This window comes from Balaenoptera physalus (assembly GCF_965194825.1).
Source record: "Balaenoptera physalus genome assembly, chromosome: 2".
NCBI lineage: Eukaryota > Metazoa > Chordata > Mammalia > Artiodactyla > Balaenopteridae > Balaenoptera > Balaenoptera physalus.
In genome coordinates, this window is record NC_138883.1 from 127,473,425 (window position 1) to 127,485,368 (window position 11,944).

Below are 11,944 nucleotides of genomic sequence, written 5' to 3' on the forward strand. Positions count from 1 at the left end.
CCACTGGACCACGAAGGAAGTCCCAGTTGTGTTTCTTTTTTTTAAACATCTTTATTGGAGTATAATTGCTTTACAATGGTGTGTTAGTTTCTGCTATATAACAAAGTGAATCAGCTATACATATACATATATCCCCATATCTCCTCCCTCTTACATCTCCCTCCCACCCTCCCTATCCCACCCCTCTAGGTGGTCACAAATCACTGAGCTGATCTCCCTGTGCTATGCAGCTGCTTCCCACTAGCTATCTATTTTACATTTGGTATTATATATTAGTCCATGCCACTCTCTCACTTTGTCACAGCTTGCCCTTCTCCCTCCCCGTGTCCTCAAGTCCATTCTCTACATCCGCATCATTATTCCTGTCCAGCCCTTAGGTTCTTCATAACCATTTTTTTTTTTTAGATTCCATGTATATGTGTTAGCATACTATATTTGTTTTTCTCTTTCTGACTTACTTCACTCTGTATGACAGACTCTAGGTCCATCCATCTCACTACAAATAGCTCCATTTCATTTCTTTTTATGGCTGAGTAATATTCCATTGTATATATGTGCCACATCTTCTTTATCCATTCATCTGTCGATGGACACTTAGGTTGCTTCCATGTCCTGGCTATTGTAAATAGAGCTGCAATGAACATTGTGGTACATGACACTTTATGAATTATGGTTTTCTCAGGGTATAGGCCCAGGACTGGGATTGCTGGGTCGTATGGTAGTTCTATTTTTAGTTTTTTAAGGAACCTCCATACTGTTCTCCATAGTGGCTGTATCAATTTACATTCCCACCAACAGTGCAAGAGGGTTCCCTTTTCTCCACACCCTCTCCAGCATTTATTGTTTGTAGATTTTATGATAATAGTCATTCTCTAAGGATTAGTGATGTTGAGCATTCTTTCATGTGTTTATTGGCTGTCTGTATATCTTCTTTGGAGAAATGTGTATTGCTTTTTAATCCAACCTGTTTTTCCTTGTCTTTTACTTGGTATATTTATACTATTCCCATTTAAAGTGATTATTGACATATTTGGATTAATATCTATGATCTTTGTAACTATTTTCTGTTCATTGCATTTGTTCTTTGTTTCTTTTTTTTTCTCTCTTTCTTCTGCCTTTTGTGCTTTGAGCATTTTATATAATTCCATTTGTCTCCTTTCTTAGCATATCAATTATACTTCTTTTAAAATGTTTTTAAGGTTTTCTTTAAAGTTTAATATATATTTTGACTATTATAAATAAATTCATCTTCAAATATCAATATATTGCTTCACAAATAATGCAGGTACTGTATAACTTAATATTTCTAATTTCCTTATGACATTGCTATCATCCACTTCATTTATCCACGTGCTATAATCATTCAATACATTGCTACTGTTATTACTTTAAAGAAATAGTTATCTTTTAGATCAATTAAGGATAAGAAAAATAAAATATTTTATCTTCACTTATAACTTCTTTGATGCTCTTCTTTTCTTCTTGTCACTCCAAATTTCTGACCTATATAATTTTCCTTTTCCCTAAAGAACTTTGTTTAACATTTCTGGCATGGCAAGCCTGTTGCTGATAAATTTCCTCAGTTTTTGTTTAGCTCAAAAGCATTTTATTTCTCCTTCACATTTGAATGATAATTTCACTGCATGTAGAATTCCAGGGTAATGAGTTTTCTCCTCTCAGAGTGTTAAATAGTTCACTCCACTCTCTTCTTGCTTACATGATTTCTGACAGAAGTATCCTTGTTCCTCTGTGGGAAAGGGTTTTTCTCTTCCTCTGCCTTCTTTCAAGATTTTTCTCTTTGTTTGTTTGTTTGTTTGTTTTTGCTGCAATTTGAATATGATATGCCCACATACAGTTTGCCTTTGGTTTTTCAGTGTTTATCCTTCTTGGTGTTCTCTGAGCTTCCTGGATCTGTTATGTGTTATGTCTTTCATTAATGTTGGAAACTTCTCAGACATTCTCACTTCAGATATTTCTTCTGCTCTGTGTTCTCTTCCTTCTCTTTCTGGTAATTCAATTATGTATATGTTACACTTTTTGAAATGGTTCCACTGTTTATTTTCATTCTCTTTACATTTCAGTTTGGGAGGCTTCTGTTGTCCTCTTTTCAAGCTCACTGATCCTTTCCTTGACCATGTCTAGGGTGCTAATAAACCCATTAAAAGTGCTCTTCAATTTTGTTCTTATTTTTAGATTTCTAGCATTTCCTTTTGATTCTTTCTTAGAAATTCCATCTTTCTGCTTACGATCCATCTGGGCTTGCATGTTTCTACTTTTTCCATTAGAGCCCTTAAACATATTAATCATAGTTATTTTAAATGCCCTCTCTGATAATTCCAACATCTGTGTCATACCTGAGCCTGTGTCTGTTGCTTTTATTCCTGCCTTTTGGCATTCCTTGTACTTTTTTGTTGAAAGCTAGACTTGTGTCAGGTAATAGGAGCTGAGGTAGCTAGGCCTTGGGTGTGAGAATTTATATTAAACTGGATGGAAGTTGGCCAGTATTTAATGTGTGCTCTTGCCAGTGGGGGGGTCAAGGGTTTCAAATTCCTCTAGTGTCCTTAGTTTTGTCTCCTCTCTTGATTTTGGGCTTCCTGTTTAAGATTCTTCCAAGAGTCTGTTTTTCAGATTTTTCCACTGTAATTCACTGTTGTTCTACAGAGGCCCTATTGGTGTAGTGGTCAGGTATGGGGAAGGGAAGCACTTTATGATATCATGATTAAATCTCAGTGTTTTACCATGTCTCTGGGCTATGATCTGCACAGTTGTCTTTTTTTTTTTTTCCAATGACAAAGACTATTTTCTTTTGTTTGTTTGTTTTGTTGTTGTTTTCAACCCCATTACTGTGATACAGGAAGGCTAGAGGGATCTACCGTGGGAGGAACACTTTTCACCAGCTGGGATAAGGCCCAGGTAAAATCTTCCTTGGAGAGTAGCCCTTCCTTTGTCAGAGAGAGGACTCTGGGAGTAATTCATCACAATTAATACCCCCAAACAGAACTTCCACTAGAACCTCTAGGGAATCTTTCTCAGATCTTTATCGTGAATACCAGGTGATGTTTCTGGAGGTAAAATGTACAAAAGTATGAGTCACTTCAAGACGGCATCTCCCTCAACAGTCCCTTGATTTCAAGCTATTCCACACTCAGCCTCCAGCAATTTATCAAAATTACCCTTTGAGTGTTCTGACCAGTTTATGGCTCCAGCAGCTTATGCTATTGAAAGTATAACTCAGGTGTTTCTCTCCACATTCTCCTGTATCTCCAGACTTTGGGGTGGTTTGTCCTGTGACCTCAGTTCTCTGATGTGTCCAAAAGAAGATGTTAACTTTCACTTTGTTCAGATTTTTCTTCTTGTCAGGATGGCAGAGACTACTTCCAAGCTCCTTTACATGTCAGGGCTGAAATCAGAAGTCTGACATTTTTTAATTAAAAGCAAAAGCATATAAGCAAATTTGCTTGTATGTCTAAAGATATCGTTCCCACTTTTTCTTTCTTTTTTTTTTTGGCCAAGCTGTATAGCTTTCAGGATCCTAGTTCCCTGACCAGGGATCGAACCTGGGCCCCCAACCATGAAAGCCCAGAATCCTAACCACTGGACTGCCAGGGAATTCCCTCCCCACATTTTTATATATTAGTATAATTCCAAGTGAGGTCCTTAAATCATGTATTATTAATATAAGACATTAATCCACTGATGTTGATTATTATGTTTTGGGGAATGGTAATCAAGAATGAACTATCCAAAATTTTTTTAAACATCTTTATTGAACTATAATTGCTTCACAATGGTGTGTTAGTTTCTGCTTTATAACAAAGTGAATCAGCTACACATATACACACATTCCCATATCTCCTCCCTCCCGCATCTCCCTCCCTCCCACCCTCCCCTTCCCACCCCCCCCAGGCGGTCACAAAGCACCGAGCTGATCTCCCTGTGCTATGTGGCTGCTTCCCACTAGCTATCTATTTTACATTTGGTAGTGTATATATGTCCATGACACTCTCTCACCCTGTCACATCTCACCCCTCCCCCTCCCCATATCCTCAAGTCTATTCTTTAGTAGGTCTGTGTCTTTATTCCCATCTTGCCACTAGGTTCTTCATGACCTTTTTTTTTCCCCTTAGATTCCATATATATGTGTTAGCATACTGTATTTGTTTTTCTATTTCTGACTTACTTCACTCTGTATGACAGACTCTAACTCCATCCACCTCATTACAAATACCTCCATTTCATTTCTTTTTATGGCTGAGTAATATTCCAATGTATATATGTGCCACATCTTCTTTATCCATTCATCCAATGATGGACACTTAGGTTGCTTCCATGTCCTGGCTATTGTAAATAGAGCTGCAATGAACATATTTTGGTACATGACTCTTTTTGAATTATGGTTTTCTCAGGGTATATGCCAAGTAGTGGGATTGCTGGGTCGTATGGTAGTTCTATTTTTAGTTTTTTAAGGAACCTCCATACTGTTCTCCATAGTGGCTGTATCAATTTACATTCCCACCAACAGTGCAAGAGTGTTCCCTTTCCTCCACACCCTCTCCAGCATTTATTGTTTGTAGATTTTTTGATGCTGGCCATTCTGACCGGTGTGAGATGATACCTCATTGTAGTTTTGATTTGCATTTCTCTAATGATTAATGATGTTGAGCATTCTTTCATATGTTTGTTGGCAATCTGTATATCTTCTTTGGAGAAATGTCTATTTAGGTCTTCTGCCCATTTTTGGATTGGGTTGTTTGTTTTTTTGTTATTGAGCTGCATGAGCTGCTTGTAAATCTTGGAGATTAATCCTTTGTCAGTTGCTTCATTGGCAAATATTTTCTCCCATTCTGAGGGTTGACTTTTGGTCTTGTTTATGGTTTCCTTTGCTGTGCAAAAGCTTTTAAGTTTCATTAGGTCCCATTTGTTTATTTGTGTTTTTATTTCCATTTCTCTAGGAGGTGGGTCAAAAAGGATCTTGCTGTGATGTCTGTCATAGAGTGTTCTGCCTATGTTTTCCTCTAAGAGTTTGATAGTGTCTGGCCTTACATTTAGGTCTTTAATCCATTTTGAGTTTATTTTTGTGTATGGTGTCAGGGAGTGTTCTAATTTCATACTTTTACATGTACCTGTCCAATTTTCCCAGCACCACTTATTGAAGAGGCTATCTTTTCTCCACTGTATATGCTTGCCTCCTTTATCAAAGATAAGATGATCATATGTGCGTGGGTTTATCTCTGGGCTTTCTATCCTGTTCCATTGATCTATATTTCTGTTTTGTGCCAGTACCAAACTGTCTTGATTACTGTAGCGTTGTAATGTAGTCTGAAGTCAGGAAGCCTGATTCCTCCAGCTCCATTTTGCGTTCTCAAGATTGCTTTGGCTATTCGGGGTCTTTTGTGTTTCCATACAAATTGTTAAATTTTTTGTTCTAGTTCTGTGAAAAATGCCAGTGGTAGTTTGATAGGGATTGCATAGAATCTGTAGATTGCTTTGGGTAGTAGAGTCATTTTCACAATGTTGATTCTTCCAATCCAAGAACTGGTATATCTCTCCATCTATATGTATCATCTTTAATTTCTTACATCAGTGTCCTATAATTTTCTGCATACAGGTTTTTTGTCTCCTTAGGTAGGTTTATTCCTAGATACTTTTTTCTTTTTGTTGCAATGGTAAATGGGAGTGTTTTCATAATTTCACTTTCAGATTTTTCATCATTAGTATATAGGAATGCAAGAGATTTCTGTGCATTAATTTTGTATCCTGCTACTTTACCAAATTCATTGGTTAGCTCTAGGAGTTTTCTGGTAGCAGTTTTAGGATTCTGTATGTATAATATCATGTCATCTGCAAACAGTGACAGCTTTACTTCTTCTTTTCCTATTTGGATTCCTTTTATTTCTATTTCTTCTCTGATTGCTGTGGCTAACACTTCCAAAACTATGTTGAATAATAGTGGTGAGAGTGGGCAACCTTGTCTTGTTCCTGATCTTAGTGGAAATGGTTTCAGTTTTTCACCATTGAGGACAATGTTGGCTGTGGGTTTGTCATATATGGCCTTTATTATGTTGAGGAAAGTTCGCTCTATGCCTACTTTCTGCAGGGCTTTTATCAGAAATGGGTGTTGAATTTTGTCAAAAGCTTTCTCTGCATCTGTTGAGATGATCATATGGTTTTTCTCCTTCAATTTGTTAATATGGTGTATCACGTTGATTGATTTGCGTATATTGAAGAATCCTTGCATTCCAGGGATAAACCCCACGTAATCATGGTGTATGATACTTTTAATGTGTTGTTGGATTCTGTTTGCTAGTATTTTGTTGAGGATTTCTGCATCTATGTTCATCACTGATATTGGCCTGTAGTTTTCCTTCTTTGTGACATCTTTGTCTGGTTTTGGTGTCAGGGTGATGGTGGCCTCATAGAATGAGTTGGGGAGTGTTCCTCCCTCTGCAGTATTTTGGAACAGTTTGAGAAGGATAGGTGTTCGCTCTTCTCTAAATGTTTGATAGAATTCGCCTGTGAAGCCATCTGGTCCTGGGCTTTTGTTTGTTGGAAGGTTTTGAATCACAGTTTCAATTTCAGTGCTTGTGATTGGTCTGTTCATATTTTCTATTTCTTCCTGGTTCAGTCTCGGCAGTTTGTGCATTTCTAAGAATCTGTCCATTTCTTCCAGGTTGTCCATTTTATTGGCATAGAGTTGCTTGTAGTAATCTCTCATGATCGTTTCTATTTCTGCAGTGTCAGTGGTTACTTCTTTTTCATTTCTAATTCTATTGATTTGAGTCTTCTCCCTTTTTCTCTTGATGAGTCTGCCTAATGGTTTATCAATTTTATTTATCTTCTCGAAGAACCAGCTTTTAGTTTCATGGATTTTTGCTATTGTTTCCTTCATTTCTTTTTCATTTATTTCTGATCTGATCTTTATGATTTTTTTCCTTCTCCTAGCTCTGGGGTTTTTTGATCTTCTTTCTCTAATTGCTTTAGGTGCAAGGTTAGGTTGTTTATTCGAGATGTTTCCTGTTTCTTGAGGTAGGCTTGTATTGCTATAAACTTCCCTCTTAGCACTGCTTTTGCTGCATCCCATAGGTTTTGGGTCGTCGTGTCTGCATTGTCATTTGTTTCTAGGTATTTTTTGATTTCCCGTTTGATTGCTTCAGTGATCACTTCGTTATTAAGTAGTGTATTGTGTAGCCTCCATGTGTTTGTATTTTTTACAGATCTTTTCCTGTAATTGATATCTAGTCTCATAGCATTGTGGTCGGAAAAGATACTTGATACGATTTCAATTTTCTTAAATTTACCAATGCTTGATTTGTGACCCAAGACATGATCTTTCCTGGAGAATGTTCCATGGCCACTTGAGAAAAAAGTGTATTCTGTTGTTTTTGGGTGGAATGTCCTATAAATATCAATTAAGTCCATCTTGTTTAATGTATCATTTAAAGCTTGTGTTTCCTTATTTATTTTCATTTTGGATGATCTGTCCATTGGTGAAAGTGGGGTGTTAAAGTCTCCTACTATGATTGTGTTGCTGTCGATTTCCCCTTTTATGGCTGTTAGTATTTGCCTTATGGATTGAGGTGCTCCTATGTTGGGTGCATAAATATTTACAATTGTTATACCTTCCTCTTGGATCAATCCCTTGATCATTATATAGTGTCCTTCTTTGTCTCTTGTAATAGTCTTTATTTTAAAGTCTATTTTATCTGATATGAGAATTGCTATTCCAGCTTTCTTTTGATTGCCATTGGCATGGAATATCTTTTTCCATCCCCTCACTTTCAGTCTGTATGTGTCTCTAGGTCTGAAGTGGGTCTCTTGTAGACAGCATATATATGGGTCTTGTTTTTGTATCCATTCAGCCAGCCTGTGTCTTTTGGTGGGAGCATTTAATCCATTTTCATTCAAGGTAATTCTCGATATGTATGTTCCTATTCCCATTTTCTTAAATGTTTTGGGTTTGTTATTGTAGGTGTTTTCCTTCTCTTGTGTTTCTTGCCTAGAGAAGTTGCTTTAGCATTTGTTGTAAAGCTGGTTTGGTGGTGCTGAACTCTCTCAGGTTTTGCTTGTCTGTGAAGTTTTTAATTTCTCCATCAAATCTGAATGAGAGCCTTGCTGAGTAGATTAATCTTGGTTGTAGGTTTTTCTCCTTCATCACTTTAAGTATATCCTTCCACTCCCTTCTGGCTTGCAGAGTTTCTGCTGAAAGATCAGCTGTTAACCTTATGGGGATTTTCTTGTGTGTTATTTGTCGTTTTTCCTTTGCTGCTTTTAATATGTTTTCTTTATATTTAATTTTTGAGAGTTTGATTAATATGTGTCTTGGCGTGTTTCTCCTTGGATTTATCCTGTATGGGACTCTCTGTGCTTCCAGGACTTGGTTAACTATTTCCTTTCCCATATTAGGGAAGTTTTCAACTATAATCTCTTCAAATATTTTCTCAGTCCCTTTCTTTTTCTCTTCTTCTTCTGGGACCCCTATAATTCGAATGTTGGTGCATTTAATGTTGCCCCGGGGGTCTCTGAGACTGTCCTCAGTTCTTTTCATTCTTTTTTCTTTATTCTGTTCTGCAGCAGTGAATTCCACCATTCTGTCTTCCAGGTCACTTACCTGTTCTTCTGCCTCAGTTATCCTGCTATTGATCCCATCTAGAGTGTTTTTAATTTCATTTATTGTGTTTTTCATCATTGCTTGGTTCCTCTTTAGTTCTTCTACATCCTTGTTAAATGTTTCTTGCATTTTGTCTATTCTATTTCCAAGATTTTGGATCATCTTTACTATCATTATTCTGAATTCTTTTTCAGGTAGACTGCCTATTTCCTCTTCATTTGTTAGGTCTGGTGTGTTTTGACCCTGCTCCTTCACCTGCTGTGTGGTTTTTTTGTCTTCTCATTTTGCTTATCTTACTGTGTTTGGAGTCTCCTTTTCACAGGCTGCAGGTTCGTAATTCCCTTTGTTTTTGGTATCTGTCCCCAGTGGCTAAGGTTTGTTCAGTGGGTTGTGTAGGCTTCCTGATGGAGGGGACTAGTGCCTTTGTTCTGGTGGATGAGGTTGGATCTTGTCTTTCTGGTGGGCACTTCCACGTCTGGTGGTGTGTTTTGGGGTGTCTGTGGCCTTATTATGTTTTTAGGCAGCTTCTCTGCTAATGGATGGGGCTGTGTTCCTGTCTTGCTAGTTGTTTGTCATAGGGTGTCTAGCACTGTAGCTTGCTGGTCGTTGAATGAAGCTGGGTCTTGATGTTGAGATAGAGATCTCTGAGAGATTTTTGCCATTTGGTATTACGTGGAGCTGGGAGGTCTCTTGTGGACCAGTGTCCTGAAGTTGGCTCTCCCACCTCAGAGGCACAGCCCTGATGCCTGGCTGGAGCACCAAGAGACTTTCATCCACACAGCTCAGAATAAAAGGGAGAAAAAAATAGAAATAAAGAAAGAAAGAGGATAAAATAAAATAAAATAAAGCTATTATAATAAAAAATAAGAAAAAAATTTTTAAGAATAAATGTATTCAGAAAAAAAAGTGTTTTTTTAATTTTTAAAAATAGATTTATTAATTTTTTATAGTAAAAAATAAGAAAAAAATTATTAAGAAAAAATTTTTTTTTAATTTTTTAAAATAAAAAATATGAAAAAACTTATTAAAAATTGTTTTAATTTCTAAAAATAGAAAATAAGGAAAAAATTTTTAAGAAAACATTTATTAGGAAAAAAATTTTTTAAGTAAACAAAACAAAACAAAACAAAAAACAACAAAATGGATGGACCTAACCCTAGGACTAATGGTGAAAGCAAAGCTATACAGACAAAATCTCACCCAGAAGCATACACATATACACTCACAAAAAAAGGAAAAGGGGAAAAATTAATATATCCTGCTCCCAAAGTCCACCTCTTGAATTTGGGGTGATTCGTTGTCTATTCAGGTATTCAACACATGCAGGCACATCAAGTTGTTTGTGGAGATTTAATCCGCTGCTTCTGAGGCTGCTGGGAGAGATTTCCCTTTCTCTTCTTTGTTCATACAGCTCCTGGGGTTCAGCTTTGGATTTGGACCCGCCTCTGCATGTAGGTCGCCTGAGGGCGTCTGTTCCCCACCCAGACAGAATGGGGTTAAAGGAGCAGCTGCTTCAGGGGCTCCGGCTCACTCAGGCCGGGGGGAGGGGGGGTACAGAGGAGGCAGGGCGAGCCTGCGGCGGCAGAGGCCGGTGTGACGTTGCAGCAGCCTGAGGCGTGCAGTGCGTTCTCCCGGGGAAGTTGTCCCTGGATCACGGGACCCTGGCAGTGGCGAGCTGCACAGGCTCCCGGGAAGGGTGGTGTGGAGAGTGACCTGTGCTCGCACACAGGCTTCTTGGTGGCGGCAGCAGTAGCCTTAGCGTCTCCTGCCCGTCTCTGGGGTCTGCGCCGATAGCCGCGGCTCGCGCCCGTCTCTGGAGTTCATTTAGGCGGCGCTTTGAATCCCTTCTGCTTTTGGGAGGTCTGACGTCTTCTGCCAGCGTTCAGTGGGTGTTCTGTAGGAGCAGTTCCACGTGTAGATGTATTTCTACTGTATCTGTGGAAAGGAAGGTGATCTCCGCGTCTTACTCTTCCGCCATCTTGCCCCTCCTCCTATCCAAATATTTTTACAACAATATGACAATTTGGTGTTACTGTAGTAGTCATCATGCATTTTATGCCAGTGACCTAAGCATGATAAAAATTTAAAACATGTATCATTTTGCTGATAATTGAAAGACAAGTAATGAAATACAAATATTGTATATTGAAACCAATAATTAACAATGTGTATAGATCCCCCTTTTTTTTTTTTTAGACTTTTAAAGATGGGCTTTGAAACTGCAGCTTCTTTTTTTTATATATAAATTTATTGGGCTTCCCTGGTGGCGCAGTGTTTGAGAGTCTGCCTGCCAATGCAGGGGACACGGGTTTGAGCCCTGGTCTGGGAAGATCCCACATGCCGCGGAGCAACTGGGCCCGTGAGCCACAATTACTGAGCCTGCGCGTCTGGAGCCTGTGCTCCACAACAAGAGAGGCCGCGACAGTGAGAGGCCTGTGCACCGCAATGAAGAGTGGCCCCCGCTTGCCGCAACTAGAGAAAGCCCTTGCACAGAAACGAAGACCCAACACAGCCAAAAATAAATAAATAAAAAATAAATAAATTATATATAAATTTATTTATTTTATTTTTAGCTGTGTTGGGTCTTCATTGCTGTACGCAGGCTTTCTCTAGTTGCAGCAAGCAGGGGCTACTCTTTGTTGTGGTGTGTGGGCTTCTCATGCGGTTGCTTCTCTTGTTGTGGAGCACGGACTCTAGGTGCGTGGGCTTCAGTAGTTGTGGCTTGCAGGCTCTAGAGCGCAGGCTCAGTAGTTGTGGTTCACGGGCTTAGTTGTTCCGCAGCATGTGAGATCTTCCTGGACCAGGGCTCGAACCCGTGTCCCCTGCATTGGCAGGCAGATTCTTAACCACTGCGCCACCAGGGAAGCCCCTCCCCTATCCTTTTATATAATCTTTTCCTTATTTAGTCTTTTTAAAATTATACAAATGATAAATATCACTGTAGAAAAAAAAAGAATACAAAATTGCCCTTATTCCCAACACAAGAAAAGAATATATAATATTTAAATATGCTGCTGTCTCTTAAAGCATTTTAACCTCAGTCTCCTATCTTTGTCATCCACATGAATTCTGGCCACCACAACTTTGAACCCAACAAGAGGCCCCAGACACTTCCTGTGGACCATTTCTTATCTGGGAAAGTCTGTTTTTGCAGAGATGATGAGAGTATAGAGGCACAGGAGAGGAAGAAGTCATGTATATGAAGAATAAGGCTTTACTTTGTAGATTGTTTGTTGTTGTTGCCCAAGTATTCTCAAACACCTTCGTGAATTATTTTTAATACAATACATGAAAAGGAGCAAAAGTGCATGTTATTCCATTTTCACATCAGTTTAG